We start from the raw sequence: 25064 nt of genomic DNA, 5'->3' as shown, positions 1-25064 counted from the left end.
GATTGGAAGAATTAGTATTGTTACAATAGCCATACCTCTCAAGGCAATCTACAGATTTAAGTAATTCCTTTCAAATTATCTATTACATTTATTACAGAACTAGAAAAAATAATCCTAAAATTTATATGGAATCACAAAAGACCCAGAATTGCCAAAGCAATTCTAAGGAAAAGGAACAAAGTTGGAGGCATAACCCACCCAGACTTCAGACAATATTACTATGCTATAGTAATCAAAAAAGCATGGTATTGACACAATACAGATATAGGAATCAATGGAATATAATAGAAAGCCTGGAAATTAACTACACATCCATGATCAGTTGACATTTGAAAAAACAGGCAAGAATATCTAATGAACAAAGGACAGTATGTTCACCAAGTGGTGTTGGGAAAGCTGGATGGTCACATGTAAATCAATTAAGTTAGAACAACTCACATCATACACAAAAATAAACACAAAATGGCTTAAAGACTTAAATATGAGACATAACACCATAACACACCTAGAAGAGAACATAGGCCAAAACATTCTCTGGCATAAAACATAGTAATGTTTTCTTAAGTTGGTTTCCTAAAGCAAAAGAAATAAAAGCAAAAATAAATAAATGGGACCTAATAAAACTTATAAGATTTTACACAGCAAAGGAAACAATAAACAAGACAAAAAGACAACCCACAGACTGGGAGAAAATACTGGCCAACAATGTCACTGACAAGGGCTTACTTTCCAAAATATACAAATAGCTTATACAACTCAATAACAAAAAAACAAACAACCCAGTCAAAAAATGGGCAGAAGACCTAAATAGACATTTCACCAAAGAAAATATACAGATTGCCAATAGGCACATGAAAAGGTGCTCAGCATTGCTAATTATCAGAGAAATGCAAATCAAAACTACAGTAAGGTACCACCTCTTACTAGTCAGAATGGACATCATCAATATGTCTACAAATAATAAATACTGAAGAAGTTGCAGAGAAAAAGGGAATCCTCCTACATTGTTGGTGGGAATGTAAGTTGGTAGAGCCATTGTGGAAAACAGTATAGAAGTTCCTCAGAAAACTAAAAATGGAACTACAATATTATCCAGCAATCCATTCCTGGGCACATATTCAGGAAAAACCATAATTTGAAAAGGTACATGCACCTATGTTCATTGTAGCACTATTTACAATAGCCAAGACATGGAAGTGACCTAAATGTCTATCAACAGAGAAATGGTTAAAGATGTGGTATACACAGACACACATGCACACCCCCCCCCCACACACACACACACCAACAATGGAATATTACTCGTACATGAAAAAGAATGAAATAATGCCATTTGCAGCAACATTAATAGACCTAGAGATTATCATACTAAGTGAACTCAGTGAGACAGAGAAAGATAAATATCATATGATAGCACATATAAAATCTAAAATATGATACAAATGAACTTACAAAACATCGACTCATAGACATAAAACAAAAAACTTATGGTTACTGAAAGGAAAAGGTGGGGTGAAGGGTAGGGATAAATTAAAAGTTTGGAATTAGGAAATACAAACTATTGTATATAAAACAGATAAAAAAGGTCCTGTTATATAGGACAGGGAACTATATTCAATACACTTTAATAAACTATAATGGGAAATAATATGAAATATACATATATAAATATAAGTATATACATATAAAATTGAATCTTTTTCTGTACCCAAACTTTTTTAAAAAATCATATTTATAAATATAATTGTGTGTGATAATAACATTATAATATCTCCTGTATGTAACTCATTTAATGACAGATATTATTATATTCACTTTATATATTGAGTCATTTAGTCTTTATAAGAAACTTCTGAATTGGCAGAGATGGAAAGTGAGGCACAGGAATGTTATATAAATTGACCAAGATAACAGCAGGTAGGCAATGAGCTGGGATACAATTCTAGGCAATTTGGCTACGAAGAGTATTGAAGAAGTATGCAAGAGTAAACTTTTAAGAATAGAAATATCTTTTTTTTTTAATTTTTTTTTATAATTTTTTTATTTTCCCACTGTACAGCAAGGGGGTCAGGGATTTATTTGGTCTCATTTATTTTTCAAATTTTTGCGAATGTTCTTTAAGAAGATAAATTATTTGAAATTAATGCTCAAAATCATAGACCTTAAAAGTTGGAGGAGATATTATTTTAAACATACAGATTTATTTTTACAATTTTATTAAAATTTAATTCAGGTACAGCTCATTTCACCTATTTAAATTATATAGTTCAATTTATTTTAGTATATTCACATGTTGTACAACCATCACTATAATTTAACTTGGAAATATTTTCATCACTTAGAAAAAAAAGTTGCATACCCATCAGCAAGCAGAGGTCATTCCTTCTACTACCTCTCCCAGCTCCAGTCCTGAGACCCACTAATGTATTTTCTGTCTCTATGCATGTGCCAGTTTCAGACATTTCAGATAAAGAGTTTCACACAAAAGTTAATTTTTTGGGTAGGCTTCTTTGACTCAGAATAGTATTTCCAAGATTCTCCCATGTCGTGATATGTTTTCTCGCTTCATTATTTTTTATTGCCAGATAATATTCCAATATATGGATATACACTTTGTTTAACCATTAGTTAGTCAATGCACATTTGGATTGCTTTCAGTTTTGAGCTATTATGAATAGCGCTGCCAGGAGCATTTATGTACAAATCTTTGTGTGAACGGAACATACATTCTCAATTATCTTATATATTTATCTAGGAGTAAAATTTCTGGTTCCTATGATGACTCTACAGTTAACTTTTTGAGGAACTGCCTTCTAAGGTGACTGCACCATTTTACATTTTCACTGGCAACGTTTGGATTCACATTTCTGCACATGCTTAATATTAATTCCTTTTTTTCCCCTAAGTATAAGGATCCTACTGTGTGGGAAGTGGTATCTTATTAGAATTTTGATTTATGTATTTCTAAGGCAAGTAATTTTGAAATTGTTTCATGTATTTATTGGTCATTTTTTTTATATACTCTTTGGAAAAATGTCCATTTACATTTTTGACCTGTTTAAGCTTGTGTTGTCATTTATAATGTTAATTTGTAGGAGGTTTTTTAAAATATAATCTAGATTGAAGAACATTATCAGGCATACCGTTTGCAGAAATGCTCTTCTGCTATTTGGGTTGTCTTTCCACTTTTTTGTTTGTGTATTTTAATACACAGTGGCTTTAAGTTTGGATAAAGTCCAAATGACTTTGTATATCAATATTTATTCTATGATATATATGGCAAACTTGTTTATTAGTGTTAATTATTTTGTGGATTCCTTAGAATTTTTCCAAGTCCAAAATTAAGTCATCTGAAAATACAGTTTTACATATTTCATTCCCACTTTGGTAAGTTTTATTTATTTTTCTTATCTGATTTCCATGGCAAGAACCATAAGTACAACATTGAATAGTGACAAGCATGGACATACATGCTGTGCACCTAATTTTAATGGAAAAGTTTTCAGTATTTCACTATTGATTATGATATGAAGAGTGGCATTTTTATATATGGCTCTTTTCAGATTAAAGAAGTTCCATTGTATTCCAAGTTTCTTGAGTATTTTTGTCATGATAATGTGTTTCATTGTGCCATATGCTATTTATACTTCTATGGAAGTGATAATATGTTTTCTGTCCTTTATTCTATTGACATGGTATTTTAAATTGATTGATAGTTGGAATAAGTCCCAAATGTTGGTATATATTACTTCTTATATATTACTGGAATTGGTCTGTTAATATTTTGTTAAGTGTTATTACATCCATATTTTTAACTATAGTGAGTTCAGGATCTCAGGGCTAATCAAAGAAAAAAAGCATTGCAATGGCAGTTCCACAGGAGTTTTACTTGAGTGGCACTTGAACAGGTTTGCATATGAAAGTAAGGCCCTGACCACATAAGACCATTTAAAGCAGACAGTAAAGGCCTGCCAACCAGAAGGAAGAGAGGGCAGGAATACTCTGAGGAGAAAGGAGAATTGGAGAGGGACCTTATGTCTAGGGGATTTTGCTCAGGAGCAAAAAGCAACCTCCTTAAGGCGACAGTTTTTCAACTCTGAAGTGTGACAGCTCTATTGAGTGCTTTAGAGCAGCATCACCTGGTCTGCTGGAACAGAAAACATTGCAACCATGTCAGGGTTGCCTTCAAAACTACAATGGAGTCCAGTAGAGTTCATCAGAAAGGAAGGGTTGCATCAGGTTTATCAAAGCTAAAGCATACTCTCAGAGGGAGAGCAGGCCACCCCACTAGTAGGGACTTTACAGTTGGGTTTCCTCAACTTATTCCCACGCTACAGACCTGAGTGGAGGTCTGATTCTTCCCTTTCTGGTCCACCGATTCTTCCCATCCCAGCCCACTGTGTGAATAAGTGTGTTTTTTTTATTTGTTTTGTTTTTTGCTAGGGGTTTAATCAGAACTGTAGCTATTGGCCTATGCCACAGCTACAGCAAGGGATCCAAGCTACATCTGTGACCTACAACACAACTCATGGCAATACCAGATCCTTAACCCACTGAGCAAAGCCAGGAATCAAACCCACATCGTCATGGATACTAGTTGGGTTCATATCCTGCTGAGCCACAATGGGAACTCCTGGCTGAGGTTGAATGGTCTTTGTATGGGGCATACTTGATCTTATGATTGGTCTTGGACAGGATACCTCATTTGCATGTAGCACAAGTTATGGAGAAGTTCCCCAGAGAGTCCCTTGATGCTGTGCCTGTGTGTGTGTATATTGCCCCTGTAGAGGTGGTGTGAGAAGTGGCCCACATACCTTTTCTAGCGGGGAGTAGAAAGGAGTAGGCCAGGTTGCTCAAGGTGGGGGAAGAGGCATTATAATGAGACAGGTTGGGTGATGATAAAGGTCTGGTAATTAGTGCCTTGGCCAGAGGCTTTGAGTTTAATCTTCTTGAAGGGACTTGAAACCTGACATTACTTCCTTCGTTATTTATTAATTGCCCATATAAATGTGGATTCATTCCCAGGATCTCTATTCTGTTTCATCAATGTAAATATCTGTTTTTGTACCAATACCACCTTGTTTTGATTACTATTACTTTGTAGTATAGTTTGAGATAAAATAGCATGATACTCACTGCTTTATTCTTTCTCAAGATGTTTTTGGGTTTTTGAATTCCTCTGAGTTTCCATACAAATTTTATAATTATTTGTTCTAGTTATATGAAAAATGCCATTGGTATTTTCATAGGAACTTCATTGAATCTGTAGATTGTCTTGAGTGGTATGGCCATTTTAACAATATTGATTCTTCTAATCCATGAACATGATATATATTTTGATTTGTTTGTGTTTTCTCTCCTTAGTGAGGTTCATTCTTAGCTATTTTATTCTTTTTGACATGACTGTAAACAGGATTCTTTCTTTCTTTCTTTCTTTCTTTCTTTCTTTCTTTCTTTCTCTCTTTCTTTCTTTTAATCTTTCCTTTCTTTAAATCTTTTTTCTTTTATTAGTATTTTTAATTACTTAATGAATTTTATTACATTTATAGGTGTGAAACAATCATCACAACAAAATTTTACAGAATTTCCATCCCAAACACTCAGTGCATTACCTCCCCAACCTGTCTCATTTGGTTGGAAACCAAAAGTTTTTCAAAGTCCATGTGTCAGTATCCGTTCTGCAAAGAAGTTCATTTTGTTCTTTTTTTAGATTCCACATGTAAGTGACAGCATTTGATGTTGATGTCTCATTGATTGACTTCACTTAGTATGATAATTTCTAGGTCCATCCATGTTGCTACAAATGTCTGTCTGCCTGTCTGTCTGCCTGTCTTTTCTTTTTTTTCTTTCTTTCTTTTCTTTCTTTCTTTTCTTTCTTTCTTTCTTTCTTTCTTTCTTTCTTTCTTTCTTTCTTCTTTCTTTCTCTCCTTCTTTATTTCTTTCTCTCTCTCTCTCTCTCTCTCTCTTTCCCTCCTTCCCTTCCTTCCTTCCTCTCTTCTTTTTTTTTTTTTTTGCCACACTCAAGTTTGTGGAAGTTCTCAGGCCAGGGATTGAACCCACCACTGAAGCGACCTGAGCCACTGGAGTGACAAAGCCAAAAACTTAACCCAATGAGACAGCAGGAAACTCTGAGTTTGTTTTCTTAATTTCTAATTAATTGTTAGTGTATAGAAATTCAACAAATTTCTGTATATTAAATTGTATCCTGGAATTTTATGAAATTCATTAATGAGTTTTAGTGGTTTTTTTATGGCATCTTTTGGCTTTTTTATATGGTATCATGACATTTTTTATAATGCTAACATAAATTCTTTGTTTACCAGGTCGAAAAATCTGGGCCTCGTCAGGGAAATTTTTCCATCTCCATTTTTTTTTCCTGTATATGTGCAAACTTTACCACTTCTTTGAGTGTCATGTAATTTATTGTTAAAAAATATTATAACAATCCTGGTATCAGATTCTTCTATCCCCAAGGTTATTTCGTCCTTGGTGCTGAATACTGTTTAGTTACTTGCCTGAAATAATTTGTAGATACTTTATTCCCTCTGTAGTGTGGTCTTTTTCTTTCTTTTTTTCTTTTAATTTTTGTATCAGTTTTTTATTTTCATTCTGATTCCTGAAGTTAATATCTGCCAGTATAATTTTGTATAGATAGTCAATGACTAGACATTTCTTTAAATGCTTTGAATGTATGACTTCCACCCTTTGACAGGAGGATTTTGTGAGAAGGCATACATTTGAACTACAGGCAATTTATAGGACAGGATTAATTTTTCAGCCAGAGGTCAGTGACTGATGTTATCTCTTTTTCTATGTCATCCTGGGCATGTGTGTAGTCTGGTACAAGCCTTCAGCCTTTTAGATAAATAGGAATGTAGTGGAATTTTTCAAAATTACTTATGCTCATATAGTTTGAATGTTTTGTGATTTCAGAACAGATAAAAGACAAAACTGAGAAGAAAAAAAATTTATTTAAATAATTAGTGGTAGAGTAGGATGGGAGCTTAAGATGAATATTGAAATGGACATAAAAATATTCTTTATTATATGACTATAAATACTTTCTGATATAGTTTTTGAAAGTTCATAGCTAATTGTTACCTTATATTTTTCTCTTTGTAGCTTTTCTAATATTTATTGAAAATCTGGCCACATTTTTTTATGATGATAAAAATGCTTTACCTTAAATGAAGGTGAAAATTAGAGTTTATTTTATGCCTGATATACTAGAGTCAAGTAAACTATCACCAATAAGGATAATGTAATTTTTACTGATGCTTTTTGATGTTTCATTAAATGATGTACCAAAGGGATATAAAATATAAGCCTTCTTATGATAATGTATTTCTGACTTAAATATTAGCTTTGGGGCCTAAATTATTATTTGTAATATTTAGCCATTATTTTTAATGACTTAGCTTTAATTTAGGTTTTTCTGACAATAAGTGGAAGGAGAACATAAATCTAAGCCCCACAACTTGTTAAGAACTGTTTCTCAGAAAAAAATGAAGCTCAAGCTGTTTTAAACAAACTCAAATTATTCTTTACAATTTCATTAAAGTTAGATTACAAAATACATAACTTTTAAATATAGATGTTTATATTTATTAGAAGTCATTAGGGAATTACAAAAGATGAACTATTAATTATACTTTCCATAGCAAAAGATTATTATGGTTAAAGAATTAAATAATTCTTTTTTGATGACCCATGACAGATAAAATAAAACTTACAGTCATGACAAAGTTTTTTTCTTTGGAAAATGAACAAAATATCAAATAGTGGAGTTCCCACTGTGGCACATTGGGATTGGTGGCATCTCTGTAGTGCCAGGACTCAGGTTCAATTCCCTGCACAGTGGATTAAAGGATCTGACCTTTCCACAGCTGTGGTGTAGGTTTCAGCTGTGGCTCGGATCCAATCCCTGGCCCAGGAGCTCCATATGCTGCAGAGCAGCCATATATATATCAAATAGTAAATGTACAGTTAAAAATATAAAATATGGGAGTTCCCAAGGTGCCTCAGTGAGTTAGGAACCCAACTAGTATTCGTGAGGCTATGGGGCATTGCTGAGAGCTGAGACATACGTTGCAGATGCAGCTCAGATCATGCATTTTGGTGGCATAGGCCAAGCAGCTGTAGCTCCCATTTGACCCCTAGCCTGGGAACTTCCATATGCCATAGGTGTGACCTTAAAAAAAAGGCCAAAAAATTATATATAAACAATTAAAACTAACATGTATTAATATATATTATGTTAGTTATCCAGCAATATAATATTAGAATACTGAAAGTGATCAATAGGAGGTAGACATATACACTCACAAATATACAAGAGCCCACATACAGACATACAAAGTTTGAAATATTAATCATTTCATTGAGACACATTATGTAGAACCAATGTATTGGAAATGGGCAGTGTTTTCACTTTTCATCAGATTATTTGGTTCTTATATACGATCTATGTTGGGAACATTTTGCAAACAAAAAGTGAATAAATTGAGAATTATTTCATGGTTTAATAAGCATGTGTTTTGTCATGATTAGTATTTTCATAAATCCTAGAAATATAAAATATTTCAATTAATACTTAAATGAAAAATAAAAGCATTAACATAATTGAAAAGATGTGAAATGGTGATATGTTCTAGAATGTGTACATACTCTGAATTCTCAATGTATTTTGAAACAAGTTAATTTGTTGGCTTATAGCATTCTGTAAAATTAAATTTAAAATAAATATATGTAATTTCCTACTTATTCAGGAAAATGAATAGATTATCTCCTGTTTAGAAATTATATTTTTAAGAATTAAAAAATATGTATGCACTTATGTCAGCTGGTAGAATTATAAACAATATTTATAACAATGAAATTCAATGCATGTAATACATGGAGCCCAATTCTAATTAACTAAATTCTATAAAATGAAATTAATTGTGTTTACCACCAAAACACCATCTGTTTCTAATAGCTGAAAACTGTTAAGGAAATGGAAGTGTTAGATTATGCTGAAAAATATTTCTAACTTTTATTTCACAGTAGAAAAAACAAACAAGAATCTCTTAACTGATGTACACATCATTATAGAATTTTTTCTAATCAGCTATCAGTTGTGATATAACTAATTTTTCAAGTTATTTAATTATAGGTTATATATACACATGTTCATGTATATCTGTGTCTATATTATTTTTCATGTCTATTAATCAAATGCATTTTGCTCTACTATTGAGAAGGACAACTTAACAAATTATTATTTCCCATATATTCTATAACTTTTCACTCTCACATGGTGAGCATGTAATTTTTTAGGTTAAATAAATGGGCCAATGGCACAACAATACTGAATCACTTAAGAAAAAAACTACCAGAACATTTATAAAACAGCTAAAAGTTGAATTCTGTGATTTTTACGGTTATTAATTGGTAAATTGAAGAACACATTATTTAAAATGTAGGTAATATTTACCCATTTTGAACTATATAAAATGAAAACAATAAAGATTTTGAGGATGAATACTATAGAATAATTATTTATTTTTCTCCTTTTTGTCCCCATAAATCCAGTGTTTCAACTCGCTAATTCTATTAATATTTTCCCAATTGGAAAGTCACATAATTTGTTTTGTAGTATCATACTTACAATTCTTGTGCTACTCAAATTGTTTTGCCAAAATAGTTTGACAAATCTTAGGAGTATTATCTTGATAATAATTATTCTGAATAAAAATATTCTTAAATTGAATTGGGATATGCTATCCTATCTTTGCTCCATTTCTTTCTACTTCCATCAGATATTAATACTCCACCTGGAGGAATGTGAACTAAGAAATTGTTTAAGTCTAAAAATCAGAAAATCTCACGACAAATTTTACAAGAGCTTGCTTTTATAATTTGTTAAAATATTGCTCCTATAAAAACTGTGCTTTCCTATATTTATTTTATTATTATTATTATTATTTTATTTTTAGTTTGGTTGCGCCTGTGGCATGCAGAAGTTCCTAGGCCAGAGGTCAAACCCATTCTAACCAAGATGTGACCCAAGCCATAGCAGTGACCCAAGCCATAGCAGTGACAACACCAGATTCTTAACTGGTAGGCCTCCAGGTAATTCCTATTTCATTTATTTCTAAAATGAGACTGAGAAATGTACAAAGAATGTGTTGAATTAGTTTATATTAAAATAAGCCTTTTTATACCATTATTTTAAAGAGGTTGATATGTAATGGCAGACAGTAACATCCAACATCACCACATTATGTGTTTCATTCTTTCTCTCTCTCTTTTATTTATTTTTTTTCTTTTATTTTCCTATAGCTTCCTAATTTTGTCATCTTTATTAAGATCTTCTGGGACTCCATCATCTTATTAAGATAGAAAAGATATGGTAAATGAAGAACTCTAAGAAATCCAGTGGCATTATCTACTTCTGCTAAATTCTTCCAAAGACATAGTAACTGTAGACCTCTGAGTACAAAGTTACAGTAAAAATGGATTAGCTTTGACTGTCAGTCAAAAGAGATAAAACTTGTCTCATCATGGGGTGTGGAAGGAGGATAAGAAATCCTTAATTTGGGGGTCATGTAGATAAGCTGATAATGCAAACTTGCAGTAGATGCAAAGTATAGAAAAGGGTCAAGCAGCCATCCTGCGGAAGTATTTCAGTATAATTTGCATGGATTAAACTGCAACAGTTGTATAACCAAATTATTATACTTTTCTTTTCTTCAACACTGTGGGTTCTGAGCCACACATAAATAAGTCTGTCAAATATAAAGATGGCCACATTTTGGATGTAACATCTGAAGTACAACACATGACATAAAAATCAATAAGTGGAACTACATTAAAAAATAAAAGCACTGCACAGCAAGATAAATATCTGATAAAATTTAAAGACAATCTAGGGAATGGAAAAAAAAAATCTTTAAGTCATTTATCTGATGGGGGTTAATACCCAAAATATGTACAGAACTTATATAACTCAATAACAAAACAAAAAAAATAATCCATCTAAAAAAAGGGGGCAAAGCACCTGAATAGACATTTTTTTTTCCAAAGAAGATATATGTAATCCCAACTAGTACACAAAAATGTTCTCAGTATCACTAATCATCAGGAGAAAGTGAATCAAAACCGCAATGAGATACTGACTCATGCTTGTTCAGATCATTACCATAAAAAAGACAAGAGATAGTGACTGCTGGAGGGTGTGGAGAAAAGAGATCCTTTGTGCACTGTTGGTGGGAATGTAAGTTATATAGTTTTATATATAATTCCCATAGTTATAGTCACTGTGGAAAACAGTGTCTAGGTTTCTCAAAATATTAAAGATAGAACTACCATATGATCAGCAATTCCACTTCTGGGAAGATATCTACAGGACCTGAAAACACTATGTAGAAGAGATTTCTGCATCCCAAGGGAAGTGAATCCTGGGGATGTAACATACCATATGATGACATGGTGACTATAGTTATCAAGGCTATTAAAAAAAAAAAAGTGGCCAAAAATTCTTGCTACTTCTCCTATTAATAGATGGGGTCTAGTTCTACTCTTCTTTTATCTGGGCTTGCCTTAATTTTTTACCTCATCAGTTAAATGTTTGGAAAGGTACATCCTAGAATTTCCAAAACTGTTTCACCAGAAACCTCCCTGCTTCAGTGCAGATTTCTCAGAATGTTGCCGCTAAGGGAAGCCAGCCACTCTAAAAAAGTTCGACAACCTTGAGATTGTCATCCTGGAGGGAGAAGGAAGAGAGGAGAGAGAGGGAATATGAGAGAGATGCCACTCAGGTAGCCTCATCTAGTCCAGCCAGTCCAACCCACAGACCATGTGTCATACAGGTGAGAGAATAAAACATTTTGGGTCATTCAACAGCCACAACTAAGACCTCAGACATGTTGCCCCATTTTATCCATCACAGCTATCTGAAACCATTTGTAGAACCAAACAAAGCTCAGTCATTGTAGAACAGAATTGAGCCCTCTGTTGTAAACCGCCCACATCCTGACTCATAAAATTGTGGGCACATGAAAACGTTTATTATTTTTTACAACAACCTTTCTTGTGTATGTCATTTTATGCAGCATAAATGCCCAAAATAAAATCTAATGGAAACAGTATAATAACTAGAAGACACAGAAAAATGCTTTTGCAGTCCACATGCTTTTGCAGTGGTAGAATTAAATCATGTCTTTAGCCAAATGAGTCTGTTAATTTGTATGTCCTGTGTGGGAGTCCATATGTGTGTTGGGCAAAGGGATGTTAATCAGATTACACAGGAAACCAGGACTTCTATTTTTATGCTCCATGTAGAAAATGTCACAGTTTTGTTCCCAGTGATTCTACTAGTTCCCTTCAACATTATCATAATACAGCAGAGAAGTGCAAGAACAGATTTTAAACAGGCAGTTAGCAAGAACAGCTAGGGCTCAAAATAGAGAAATCCATAGAGTCATGTGAAAACCAAGTGGCATTTCACAAAGTGTTCAGAAACCCTCTGCCTTATACATTTTTAGCATTTGTGATTTTAAGTGTACTTGGTATAACCTGTCACGATAAGGTATTAAATTGAGGCATATATGTTTCCAGACTCCTGTGGGAAGATTATTTTTTATCTTGATGATCAATGATTTGAGCAGCCCATATACACACACAATTTTGAATATTTTTTGTTGATCTTTTTTTTTTTCCCCTCTCCAAGGCTTTGTAATCGTATTCTTAGGGAACGTATGAAAACCACAACAGAGAAAAAGAAGGGGTTATGAACAAGGGATATAGGGATATGGAAAAGTAATGTGAGAAGAGGGGGAATGAAAGAGATCAGGCTCTAGGGGGTTTGTTTCTTCTGCAGCCTTCAGGTCCATCCTTGGGGGCAGAAGGGTGTGGGCTATAGAAACATTTGGAATTGTTTTCTACTTGTGGCAATATCACCAAAAGGTGAGGATCTCGGAACTTCTTAGGTCTTTTTCACAGCGAATAAGAGAGTGAACCTAGAATACAGTGGGATGTTAAACATTCTGAGAGGCATGAATACATTTGTGAAACTTCATCTGCTCAAAACACCAGTAGATGGTGCTTCCCCACCCAACAATCTAGTTTCATAGAAAAGTCTGGGCAAAAACTCCTGACTCAGAGAGAGAGTTTGCATTTGGCTCTCCCAAAGGTGTGTCTAGGTTCAAAACCCTGAACCTACTGACTCACACTTTAGTTTTTGTTTGACTAGATTGCACCCCTTAACCTAATTATTCTCAAAGGATTTTTTTTGACTGTTCAGTGGTTTACTGTATAGAAAGCTCAACATCTCTAGTTATGTAAACACTTTCTGAATGTTAGATATTTAAGAGTAGTAGTAGTACTATTTATTTTTAGGACTGAGGATATTATTTACTTAAGGGACTTATCTTTTTACATATGGAAGTATGTAAAGGGCTTTATCTCTCAGAAATTCCAATGATATAATATCTGAGAACTAAGCATTAATGAGCAATACTTAGACTTGGGTGCAAACTAAAAGTCTTTGGTTTAGGCATTTTTAGGCATTCTTATCGCCCTCTTAACATTCTAAACTCAAGTTCTTACATATCTGCATTAACCAGATAAGTGAAAAGATTATAGATTGATTATTGCAGGCAACATCCCAGTGTAAACAGAAGACAGAACAGACAAATAGCCCAAATCTTATTGATGTCTTCGCCAAACTTACTTTTATCTCTGTATATGCTTATATTTGTTTTGTTTAAACATAGATTTAGAGTAGAAATTTTAACAATGAGGTCTTGCAAGTAACATTAATGGATGAAGGCTTAACTAAGTTGTGTGTATGTACAATATATTCATGAATGCACATATATATGTATGTATATTTGTATATATACATTATGTGTGCATATGAATATTTACACAGACCTACTTTTTTGTCTGCTAATAACAATTAAATATTGTCTGATGTTCTTCATAATTCAATGAATCAAGATGTATTTTCCTTTTTCCTAAATCTATAACTATAAGGCAATAGTTCCAGAGCTGTAAGAAGTAACTGACACTTAGGCAGATTAGTGAGCAGTGAGAATTGTGTTAAACAGTAGAACACAAACCCATCTAAAGGCAGTAGTTCCTGCTTTTGTCCAAACAATTGCCCCTATGAAAGGAGTATTTTAGAGATCATGTTCATAGGCCTTCAGAATTCCTTGAGAAAAGCTAAAAGTTGGAATTTTATATTAAGTATCACAAATCACTAAACACTGAAAACTAACATACACAGACACACACACACACGTACACACACACACCATCAATACACACATCGATTTTAGATACTGAATCATTCTTGAGGACTGAAATTGGTCATATTTGTAAAACACAATGATGAAAGAATAGGAAATGGGTTGAAAGATGCACATTTTATAATCTTACTAATGAGTGACTGATACTTTTTTTTACCAGATAAACTTTTTCGATGATTGTTTAAATGATACATTTATGCGCATTTTTCCTTAATTGGGGGAGATGGAATAAATGACAATTTCCATAGGATAATCTTTAGCTTTGTCCTAAAGCCGGAGGACTCTCTTTGTTCACATGACCCCCACTGCATGATTTTAAACAGCTGCTGCTCCTATGTCAGAGTAGTGCTGTTGAATCTGAATTTCCTCATTATATTAAGTTATTCTCCTTTATCTTTTGCTCAAAACATCTCAGCTGATGACCAAGTATTTTTTGTCTTAAGAAATTCAGTTCAGACCTCTCCAACTTCTTCTATTCTACTTCCAAATGTATGATTATTCTTATCTGTTTTTGTAATTTCATCAGCAAACCAAAAGCCCAATATTATTTGAACTCAAGATAAGTCTTCTGCACATGGTCTTAATTCTAAACAATCTTCATTTATTTAAACAATCATGACCATTTCAAGATTTGCATACATCCAATCAGCTCTTCTCCAGTAGAATTTTACCCCTATATCTACAAACAAAACCACTCACTCAGTGGTCTTAAATTCTGAAAATGTTACATATTTCAACCGTAAAACTTCCTTGAGCTATTATGCCTCTTCTGACCATTAACACATAATTTAAAAATACTCTTTGAAAATTCAGCCTATATTTTCTAGTTCTATTTCCATTCCAATTTTCATATTTCTTTAAGTGCATTGTCATATTTCACTGCCCTGATAATTCCAAGAAAGCTGTATAATAGAACAAATTACACTTTTGGGGATGGTTTACAACTTATTTTTCAAAAATTTATGATATTTTTCATTATAATATTTCATCTGCCTCCTCCATTTATTCAGTTTAAAAATTTCTAGTCTCTTGTAGTCAATTTTTGACCCATTTTTATGTAGAAATACATGGCTATATTGACAATTTTCCATAGATCTTATAGTTATTGTTTTCTAATTTAATTCTTTTGCACTCAGGACACCAAATTTGAATTAGGTCAATCTTTTGAAATTTTTAGAGACACTTAATGGCTCAGCACATCATCTGTGTAGGTGAATATTCAATGTTTAGTGAAAGAAAAGTGATTGTGGGAGTTCCCATTGTGGCACAGTGGAAACAAATCCAACTAGTATCCATGAGGATATGGGTTTGATCCTTGGCCTTGCTCAGTGGTTCAGGGATCCAGTGGTGCCATGAGCGGTGGTATAGGCCAGCAGCTGTAGCTCCAATTGGACCCTATGGTTCAGGGATCCAGTGGTGCCATGAGCGGTGGTATAGGCCAGCAGCTGTAGCTCCAATTGGACCCCTAGCCTGGGAACTTCCAGATGCTGCCGGTGTGGCCCTAAAAAGCAAAAAAAAAAAAAAAAAAAAAAAAAGAGATTGTGCAGTTTGGGGATGTAGTATACTATCAATGTCAATTAGGTCAACGTGCTCCTTTCTTCTTACTAATTATTTGTCTATTTATTACTGAGAGTAGAAAGTTTGAAATCACTAATTATGACTGTGAATTTGTCACTTTTTAATTCATGTATTTGAATCTTTGCCATAGTGCATGCTAATTTAGTTTTGTTATGTCTTATTGATGAATTGACACTTTTTTGCGGGGGGAGGTCTTTTTAGGGCAGTATCTGCGGCATATGGTGGCTCCCAGGCTAGGGGTTGAATTGGGGAGCTATAGCCACCTGCCTAAGCCACTGCCACAACATAAGATCCAAGCCTCATCTGAGACCTACACCGCAGCTCACAGCAGCGCTAGATCCTTAACGCACTGAGCATTGCCAGGGAGTGATACCAGGGATCGAACCTGCATCCTCACAGTTAATATTCAGATTCATTTCCACTGAGTCATGATGGGAACTCCCAAATTAACACTTTATCATCAGAACATGCTCTACTTTCTCACTGGTAAGTTTTTGAATTTTTTTTTAAATTAAATACAGCCATACCAGCTTTATGTTTTATGTGTACTCTTCTCATATTTATTTTGCAATTTCTTTGTGTCTTCATATTTAAATTTGTGTTTCTATGCATTTTTCCCACCCTTGGAGACTTGCTTTCTTCTCTTAATTGCAGTATTTTGTTAACATGATAAAATTATTGAAACGGTGTGTTTAACCTCTTTTATTTGTCAGCTTTTGATTATAGTTCTTTGTTCCTTTCCTCCTTACTCTTCATCTTTTGAAATAAAGTATCCTTGTTATTCCCTTTTATCTGCTCTATTAGTACTTGGACTATGTTTCTTTGATTTGTATTTGAGTGGCAACTCTGGAGAGGATTGTCCAATAGAGTAGCTTTTAGCTACATGTGGTCATTTAAATCAAAAATTTAAATTAATTAAAATTAAATATCATTGGAGTTCCCGTTGTGGCGCAGTGGTTAACGAATCCGACTAGGAACCATGAGGTTGCGGGTTCGGTCCCTGGCCTTGCTCAGTGGGTTAGGGATCCAGCATTGCCATGAGCTGTGGTGTAGGTTGCAGACGTGGCTCAGATCCTGCGTTGCTGTGGCTCTGGCATAGGCTGGTGGCCACAGCTCTGATTAGACCCCTAGCCTGGGAACCTCCATATGCCGCGGGAAGCAGCCCTAGAAAAAAGGCAAAAAGACAAAAAATAAATAAATAAATAAATAAATAAAATTAAATATCATTGAAAACTCAGTTCTGCAGCTGCATTAACCACTTTTAGATGTTTACTAATCCCAGGTAGATAGTGGTTACAGGATTGGGCAGCAGAGATTATAGAATATTTTCATCATCACAGAAAGTTCTATTGTATAGTATTATTCTTGAGTTTCTAGTATAAATATTTATCATTCTGAATCATCAAATAATATTTTACTATTTTGACAAAAATGTACAAACCCTGCAGTAGTGTAATTCCATTTATGCCTTCCTCTGCCCTTTGTATTCTTAAGGTCACATATTTTACTTCTCCATATAGTATCACCCCCAGAATATTTTTGTATCATTTTTTTCCAACAATATTTTAAGAATTTTTATATGTGAAAATACACATACATACACCCACTCATAAAAGATGATTAAAAGGTAATTTATAGTTATCCTCAATTTTAACTTTCCAAATACTCTTCTTTCTTTCTGCAGATCTGGATTTCATTTGGTATAATTTCTATTGATTCTGGAGAACTTTGTTGATCATTTCTTATAGCTCATTTCTGCTGGACATAAATTCTCTAAGGTATTCTCTTAAAATGCTTTTGTTTTAGCTTCATCTTAAAGAATTTTTCTGCTAGGCAGATAATTTTGGATAGATTTTTAACTTTCAGAACTCTATCCATGTTATCCTGTTATTGAGTCTAAGGAGAAGTCAGCCATAAAAAAATATTCCACTGGGTTTAATATGTTTCCACCCCCTGGTAAATTTTAAGCTTTTCTTTGATTTTCGGGGGTAGTATGTAAGCTAAGGGGCATTGAGTCTGAGAGCCTAGATTTGACTACCAGGTATAAAATTTCAGAACCTTGGAGCATCAACAAATTATTCGGCTCTCAGTTGTTGAGGTTTTCTATCTATACAGTGGCAGTAATAATAACACACTACAGTGTATTAATAATTATAAGAAATACATATGAATGCTTTGAATGATTGTGCTTGTTAAGTGATCAGTTGATGATTATCACTGCAAGTGTTTATTCATATATATTGCTCAGTCTGCAGATTGTGAGCTGTTTGATATTTAAAAAATAACAAAAACACCATGTGTTATTCTTTTTTCTGTTTTCCCACAGCTTAAAATCTTCTTCATTCTATCTAGCAGTTCTAGGGAGAGTAAATGTAGAAATTATCTGCGGATTTTTATTTCCATTAGTATTTTTTTGTCAAAATGAAGTTTATTTTGAAGCATATGTGTGCTTAAGTGATTTCCATTTTTGTGTTTAGTAAATACATTTGTTTCATCTGACAGTGTTTACTGGAAATATTGTCTTCTTTTTCTGGTTGACTTTTAAGGTCCATATGTTAAAGAAAATATAGTTTTCCAGTGAAGAAATAAATATTTTAATGTACAGGTATTAACTTTAAAATATCTACATTAAATGGAAAGAGGTTATACATAAGAGGAGAAAAATGTTGAATAAATATAAATTATTTATTTAACAATAATAATTTTGTACCAATTATATCCCAGATAATATCTAGGTGCTGATAATATCTTAGAGAATTATACAAAGACCCTGATAGGACATAGATTATTTTTCCATTGTGGGAGGTAGAAAAAGGATCAATAATAAGAAAAATTTAGAATGAATTTTCAAAATTCATCATCTGACAACTCTGATATGCTGAGAAAATAATTTTTTTAATCTGTTCATTCCTTATATTGATTTCAAAAGCTACTATTGGGTGGCTAATGGGAAAACAAATGCATGTAGTTCTATTCAGTGAACAAAAATTGTGATTTTTTCTTCTCTCCAGTGAAGACTAGTTTTCATCAAAATATAATTGTATTATATTCTTCAAAGGTAAAAAAAATTTCCTTCATGCTCTCAAGTTACCATGAGTTTAACAGTAATTTTCTTTCCTTTTAAAACTAAATATGCAATCGATAATATGCAACTGATTTCTTGTGAAATGCAGCATTTATGTTTTTAATTTTCTTTGCTTTTACTTCAACAAAACATAAGGCCAATTTAAAACTATGCTTTTCTGAAACAAGCCAAATCAGGTCTATCATAATTAAAGATGATAAAATCAAACACTAAATGGTGCTGCTGATAAATACAGTCAATTAGCTGATAAAAAGTGTGTATTTGTTTCCTAAGGCTGCCATAATAATACTACAAATTGGGTGGCTTAAACAATCAGATGCTTATTTTCTTCCTGTTCTGGAGGCTAAAAGATCAAGGTGTTAATAGGTTTGATTTCTTGTGAAATTCTGTCCTTGGCTTTCAGGTGGCCACTTCCTCACTGTGTCCCCATAGCCTTTCCTCCATCTTCATTCACCCCTGGTGTTTCTTTTTGGTGTTCAAATTTTCTCTTAGAAAAATACCAGTCAGACTGGATTACAGCCTCGTTTTTAAAAATTTTTTTTTTACTTTTTAAGTATAGTTTATTTAGAGTGCTGTGCCAATTTCAGCTGCATAGCAAAGTAACTCAGTCATACACACACACACACACTTTTCCTCATATTATCTTCCATTATAGTCTATCCTAAGAAATTGAATATAGTTCCCTGTGCTCTATAGTAGGATCTCATGGCTTATCTATTCTAAATAAAATCCCACTCCTGGGCATATATCCAGACAAAACTATAATTCAAAAAGATACATGCACCCCTATGTACCTTGCAGCACTATTCACAATAGCCAAGACATGGAAATATCCTAAATGTTCACTGACATATGAAGGGATTAAGAAATTGTGTGGAGTTGCCATTTTTGCTCAGAGGGTTAAGAACCCAATGCTGTCTTTCTGAGGATGCAGGTTTGATCCCTAGCCTTGCTCAGTGGGTTAAGGATCTGACATTGCTGCAAGCTGCCGTGTAGGTCGCAAATGCAGCTCGGACTCAATCCCTTGTGTGGAAACTTCCAAATGCTGCAGGTATAGCCATAAAAATAAATAAATAAATAAATGTAAAAAATTTCAAAAAAAGAAGATGAGCTACATGTATACAAGGGAATACAACTGACCCTCCCCCCCCACAAAAAAAAACAAAAACAAAAACAAATAATGCCATGTACAACTAGGGATTCTCATATTAAATGAAGTAGGTCAGAAAGAGAAAGACAAAGACCATATGATATCACCTATATGTGGAATCTAAACTATGGCATGAATGAACCTATCTACAAAATAGAAACAGACTCACAGACATAAACAACAGACCTATAGTTGCCAAGGGGAAGTGGGGACTGAGTGAAATGGACTGGCAGTTTAGGAGTAGTAGATGTCAACTAACAGTCTCATTTTAACATAATTCTCTTTGAAGTCCCTGTCTCCAAATACAGTCACATCCTGAAATACTGGGGATTAGGGTTTCAACATATGAACTGGGGACAGGGAAAATAATTCAGCCCATAACACAATAACAGACATTTGCCATATTAAGATAGATTCTGATTTAAATATCACAGAAAGACATTTTTTAAATTACAATATATCCTTTTCATCCGTATGTTCACTGCAGCACTATTCACAATAGCCAAGACGTAGATACAATCTGAATATCCATCAACAGATGAATGGTTGTGGCTTAGTGGTTAACGAATCTGACTAGGAACCATGAGGTTGCGGTCTCAATCCCTGGCTTCGCTCAGTGCTCAGTGGGTTAAGGATCTGGAGTTGCTGTGAGCTGTGGTGTAGGTTGCAGATGCGGCTTGGATCTGGCGTTGCTGTGGCTGTGGCGTAAGCCAGTGGCTACAGCTCCGATTAGACCTGGGAACCTCCATATGCCTCGGGTGCGGCCCTAGAAAAGACAAAAAAAAAAAAAAAGATGTGGTACACATTGGAAAACTATGCAGCCATAAAAGAACAAAATAATGCCATTTGCAGCAACATGGAACTAGAAATTCTCATACTAAATGAAGTAAATCAGAAAGAGAATATACCCCAGTTAAAGAGAAGAAGGAAATAGCTGTCTTGGGAAGTCAAACTGCCATTTCACGTCATCTGTCGATGTACTGAATAGTTTTCATGTGAATTCAAATGACATCCTCTGGAAATTTCAGGAGTGAACAATTATGTTACTGGCAACTTCCTGGAATCCTAAATATGCCATGACAGTGACAGGGACAGGGAAATAGTAAAGCCTTGCTAAAATAGATGGAAAAATTATGAATTCTCAGTTTTCATTATTGGGAAAGTTAGCAGTCTATAGATATTTGTAAATCTGAAGATTTTAGAAGGAATGATTAGGCCAAAATAGATTTAAAAAAAAAATCATATTCCTTGCAAAGAAAACTGATCACTGTGTTTTCCGAGATCCTCAGGGCATTTTCAAACAGTCAAATGTTTGCTTTGGTTTTGGGTTAGTTCTCCAGGGAAACAAAACTGGGTGCCTTAACAGAAATGTATTTTCTCACAGTTCTGGAATTAGAAATCTGAAATCAAGGCAGCAGGGCCCTGCTCCCCCTGAAACTCTGGATAGACTCCTGCCATATTTTTCCTTGCTCTGGTAGTGGCCTGCGATCCATGGAATTTCTTGGCTTGCAGCTTACTCATTCCAGTATAATTACACAGCTTTCCTCTTGTTTCTACTCAGATCATCTTCCTCAGTGCTTGTCTGTCTCTGTATCTCTTCTCTTTTTATAAGGACACCAGTCATATTGGATTAGAGTCTACCCTAATGACCTCATTTTAACATGATTACATTTGTAATTATCCTATTTCCAAGGAAGGCTTCATTCATGGGTGCCAGAAAGTCAGGAATTCAACACATCTTTTGGGGGGTGTACTGTTCAACCTATGAGGTTTAAAGAGATTTTTGGTACCTAAGAGACAAAAATTGAACCTCAGGACCAACCAAGATTGGGAGTTAAATATCATACTGCTTAGGTTTCCTAGTATATAATGGATCAAAAAGCCAAGGCTACTTCTCATATGAGCAGGGTAGTGGTAAGTGATAGTGGTGGGAGAAAGGGGAGTAGATGGATGTTGTTTATGCAATTGCTCAGGCCTGTGGCAAATGCTGGTAAACATGTAAAAACATGGAAGGCATTGTGCAAAAATTTTCATAAACATTGTCAGATGTCACTTCTATTAACATTTTATTTACTCAAATTCAGCCACATAATGACACCTAAATTTAAGAGAGGGGGAAAAATATATCCAGGGGTGTTCTCAGGAAAAATATTAGAAGTGTTCAGTGAGCAGCTGGCATCTTCACTACAGGAATTATTATGTGCACACTACTGTCCAAACAGAGCTACAAGTGATATGACAAACTTTTATTGGAAAACAGAGTGAAAAATAAGGAAAATCTGTAAGCAGCTGTATCCTTGAGCAAGTCTATACCATGAATTTGAAGCTGACTTTCAGAGTTTGGAGGATACAAGAAGCCATATTGCCATCAAGTTAATTTTTAATGACTCTAGACGTGGAGAGCACTAGGTACCTGGTAGCTGAAATATACATCATCTATGTAGGAATCCATTGTTATTTCAAAAACCTCCACAAAATAAATTGCTAAATAAAATGAGGACCTCACAATTAAAAATTAATAACTGCACATAAGACAAATCATTAGCAGAATCAGCAGAAAGCCATATTGGCCTAACTTGGTTCTGGGAATGTATTAAAATGTAAACTCCCAGGCATCACTGGGACCTACTCGGTCAGAATATGCATTTTATCAAGATTCCCAAGTGATACAGAGGACCATTAAAATTTGAGAAGAATCCCTCTAGCACTGTACTTTTCTAAGTGAGCTGCACATGGATCACTGGGGAGGGGAACTGATTCCCCAGTTTTGCCATTGAAATTCTGATTTAATGGGATTTATTTATGACCTAAATGTTGGGATTTCAAAAGACTCCCCAGGTGATACTGATGTGCAAGGTAAGTTGAGAATCACTCCTCCTGGAGATGTTTCACTTCTCCTTAGGTCCCCATATTATCTAGCAGAATTGCTTGCATTTGTAGGTTCTCTGCAAAGGCAGGTTCAGTGAGGGCATCTCTGTACAAGAAGATTATTTTTCTTAATGAGAGAAGAATAGTTTCCACCTCTTTTTAAAGAAAGAATTATTCTTATGTTCAAACTGTACAACTACTGGATGTTAAACTCATTACCAACCATGGGTCGAAATTTAAAGATACTAAGGTAAACATTTTTAAAATAGTTGTTTTAATAATGGCTTAATTTTCAGACTTGATTCAAATAGAGACAAATTTCTTCTCTAAAAGACAAAATCTTATAATAATGGCAACTTTGGATTTTAAAAATTTTACCAGTTACTGTTTATATAATAAATAAATTCCCAAAAACTTATACCAAGTTTATAGTTTGGATAAACAGGGCATTTTTAACAATCATACAGATATATTATATGTGCAAATACACACACACACAAGTATGCACACCAACACACACAAACATGCAGGAATCTATATCTCCAGGGCTAAAGCTTAAAAATTTTCTAAGTTAAACCACTTTTTTTTCAGAGATACAATCCTTCCCAGCTGGCAGTGTTTTCACTCCATAAACATTGCAATGTTCTGTACTGTTGAATGATTCTGAGTTGATTGCATTTCCCCAAACTCAGGAGATCCTGACTTTCTAGAAAAGACGCATTAAAAGAGAAAAAGTAGAAATCATAGTCGGATATAATATGTAGCAACACACATATCCAAAGATTTATATAGCAAACAAGAGAAAATTTGAATTTTTCTCAAATACAAGTCATCATCTAGGATAGTTATTATTTTCCCCCTGCTTGTAACATACTATTCTAAGAAAAAAGGGTAGTACATCTCATTGTGTACTTTGTCTCATTTCAATGACATGTATAATTTTAGGTATATACAAATGAGGGTCATTTTCATCCCTATATCATTTAAAATAAAAAGAAAACAAATCTCTATTACAGGAAAATAATTTTGGGGAAATAATTGAAAAAAACTAAAGGGAAGTACTTGTATTGTTAAGGCTTACTCTTTCCTTTGGGACTTTACAATATTTTCTATATAGCATTACATTGTATTATAATCTTCCTTTCAATGTTAATGATTATTTATCATATCAAAGTTAATTCTTTCCCTCCTGGCCTCTTTATAGGACTACCTAACCCATGCTTCAAATTGTTGTTTCCATAGAATGCAATCGATTATCATGAACACTATAATAAATTCTAAGACTAAAATTTACTCACTTGGGACATCAGGTTAGTTTGGAGATTTAACTACGTAAAACTTGCCCAGGCAATTTGTAAGCATTTGGCCTTAGGCTGCATTTCTGTACTTGTTTTGTCTGTAAACAAGGGACTTCTGTCTTCAAGGCAGTCCATCTGCCTGTTGTCTGCAGACTGAAATTGCTCTGCACATTCTGGATGTGCAATGAGCCAGGTTTTCCAGTGAGAGACAGAGTGTAAGCACTTTGTGAAGTTCTATTAACTCATTCAGCAACAGAGGTTAGCCAGGCTGAGATTTCTCATTGGATAGACATCACTAGATTGTTTGAAGGAGTTGAAAGTGACAGGTTCAATTTCCCTGGGAGTTTGCAGCTCAGTAAATTGAGGCTTTAGTGCAACATTCTCATCTGCATAACACATTGTGAAAGTATAGTTTCCTTTGTCCAGGATTTCAAGAAAGTTTTAACTCTTTCCAAAAGAACATATGCAGAGTTTATTCAGCCAGAACAGATGTTTCTATAAGATCTCTTGGTTCTGACTCAATGTTCTATACCTGTGACTATATAAATATTCATCTTTTCAAATATTTTTATAATTTTTAATAGTTTATCAACTTATTTACATCATTGGTTAATAGGAGGGAATAGTAGTCATTATGAAACTAAAAACATTGGTTTTAAGGCTAAAAAAATTTCTTGTAATACCCTTGATTATATTCATTGTTTCTGGTATTTATTAAAGGAAAATAATAAGATGTTTTATATTCTTTCTTTTAATAATAAGTGGCTCAGGTAACTGTTGTTGGTGTCTGT

At 33.9% G+C, this 25064-nt stretch overlaps 1 long non-coding RNA gene across 3 annotated transcripts in view; it reads right to left on the bottom strand.

The window, feature by feature from the left end:
* The window catches only part of LOC146397833 (uncharacterized), a 430149-nt gene that overhangs the window by 190183 nt on the left and 214902 nt on the right, over positions 1 to 25064 (bottom strand). The window contains exon 4 of one of the 3 annotated variants that reach the window (XR_014823727.1): positions 11596 to 11746. The exons of the other annotated variants lie outside the window; for them this stretch is intronic. This is a non-coding gene — a long non-coding RNA (uncharacterized LOC146397833). The remainder of the gene's footprint in view (positions 1 to 11595; positions 11747 to 25064) is intronic. 3 annotated transcript variants of the gene reach the window in all.

This window comes from Sus scrofa, chromosome 13 (assembly GCF_054392235.1).
Source record: "Sus scrofa isolate SSC_HxYL_T2T_F1_AM1 chromosome 13, Sscrofa_HxYL_maternal_Yorkshire_Landrace_v2.0, whole genome shotgun sequence".
Classification (NCBI taxonomy): Eukaryota; Metazoa; Chordata; class Mammalia; order Artiodactyla; family Suidae; genus Sus; species Sus scrofa.
Note: the sequence above shows the minus strand (reverse complement) of the source record. Positions and strands in the feature narration are given on the sequence as shown.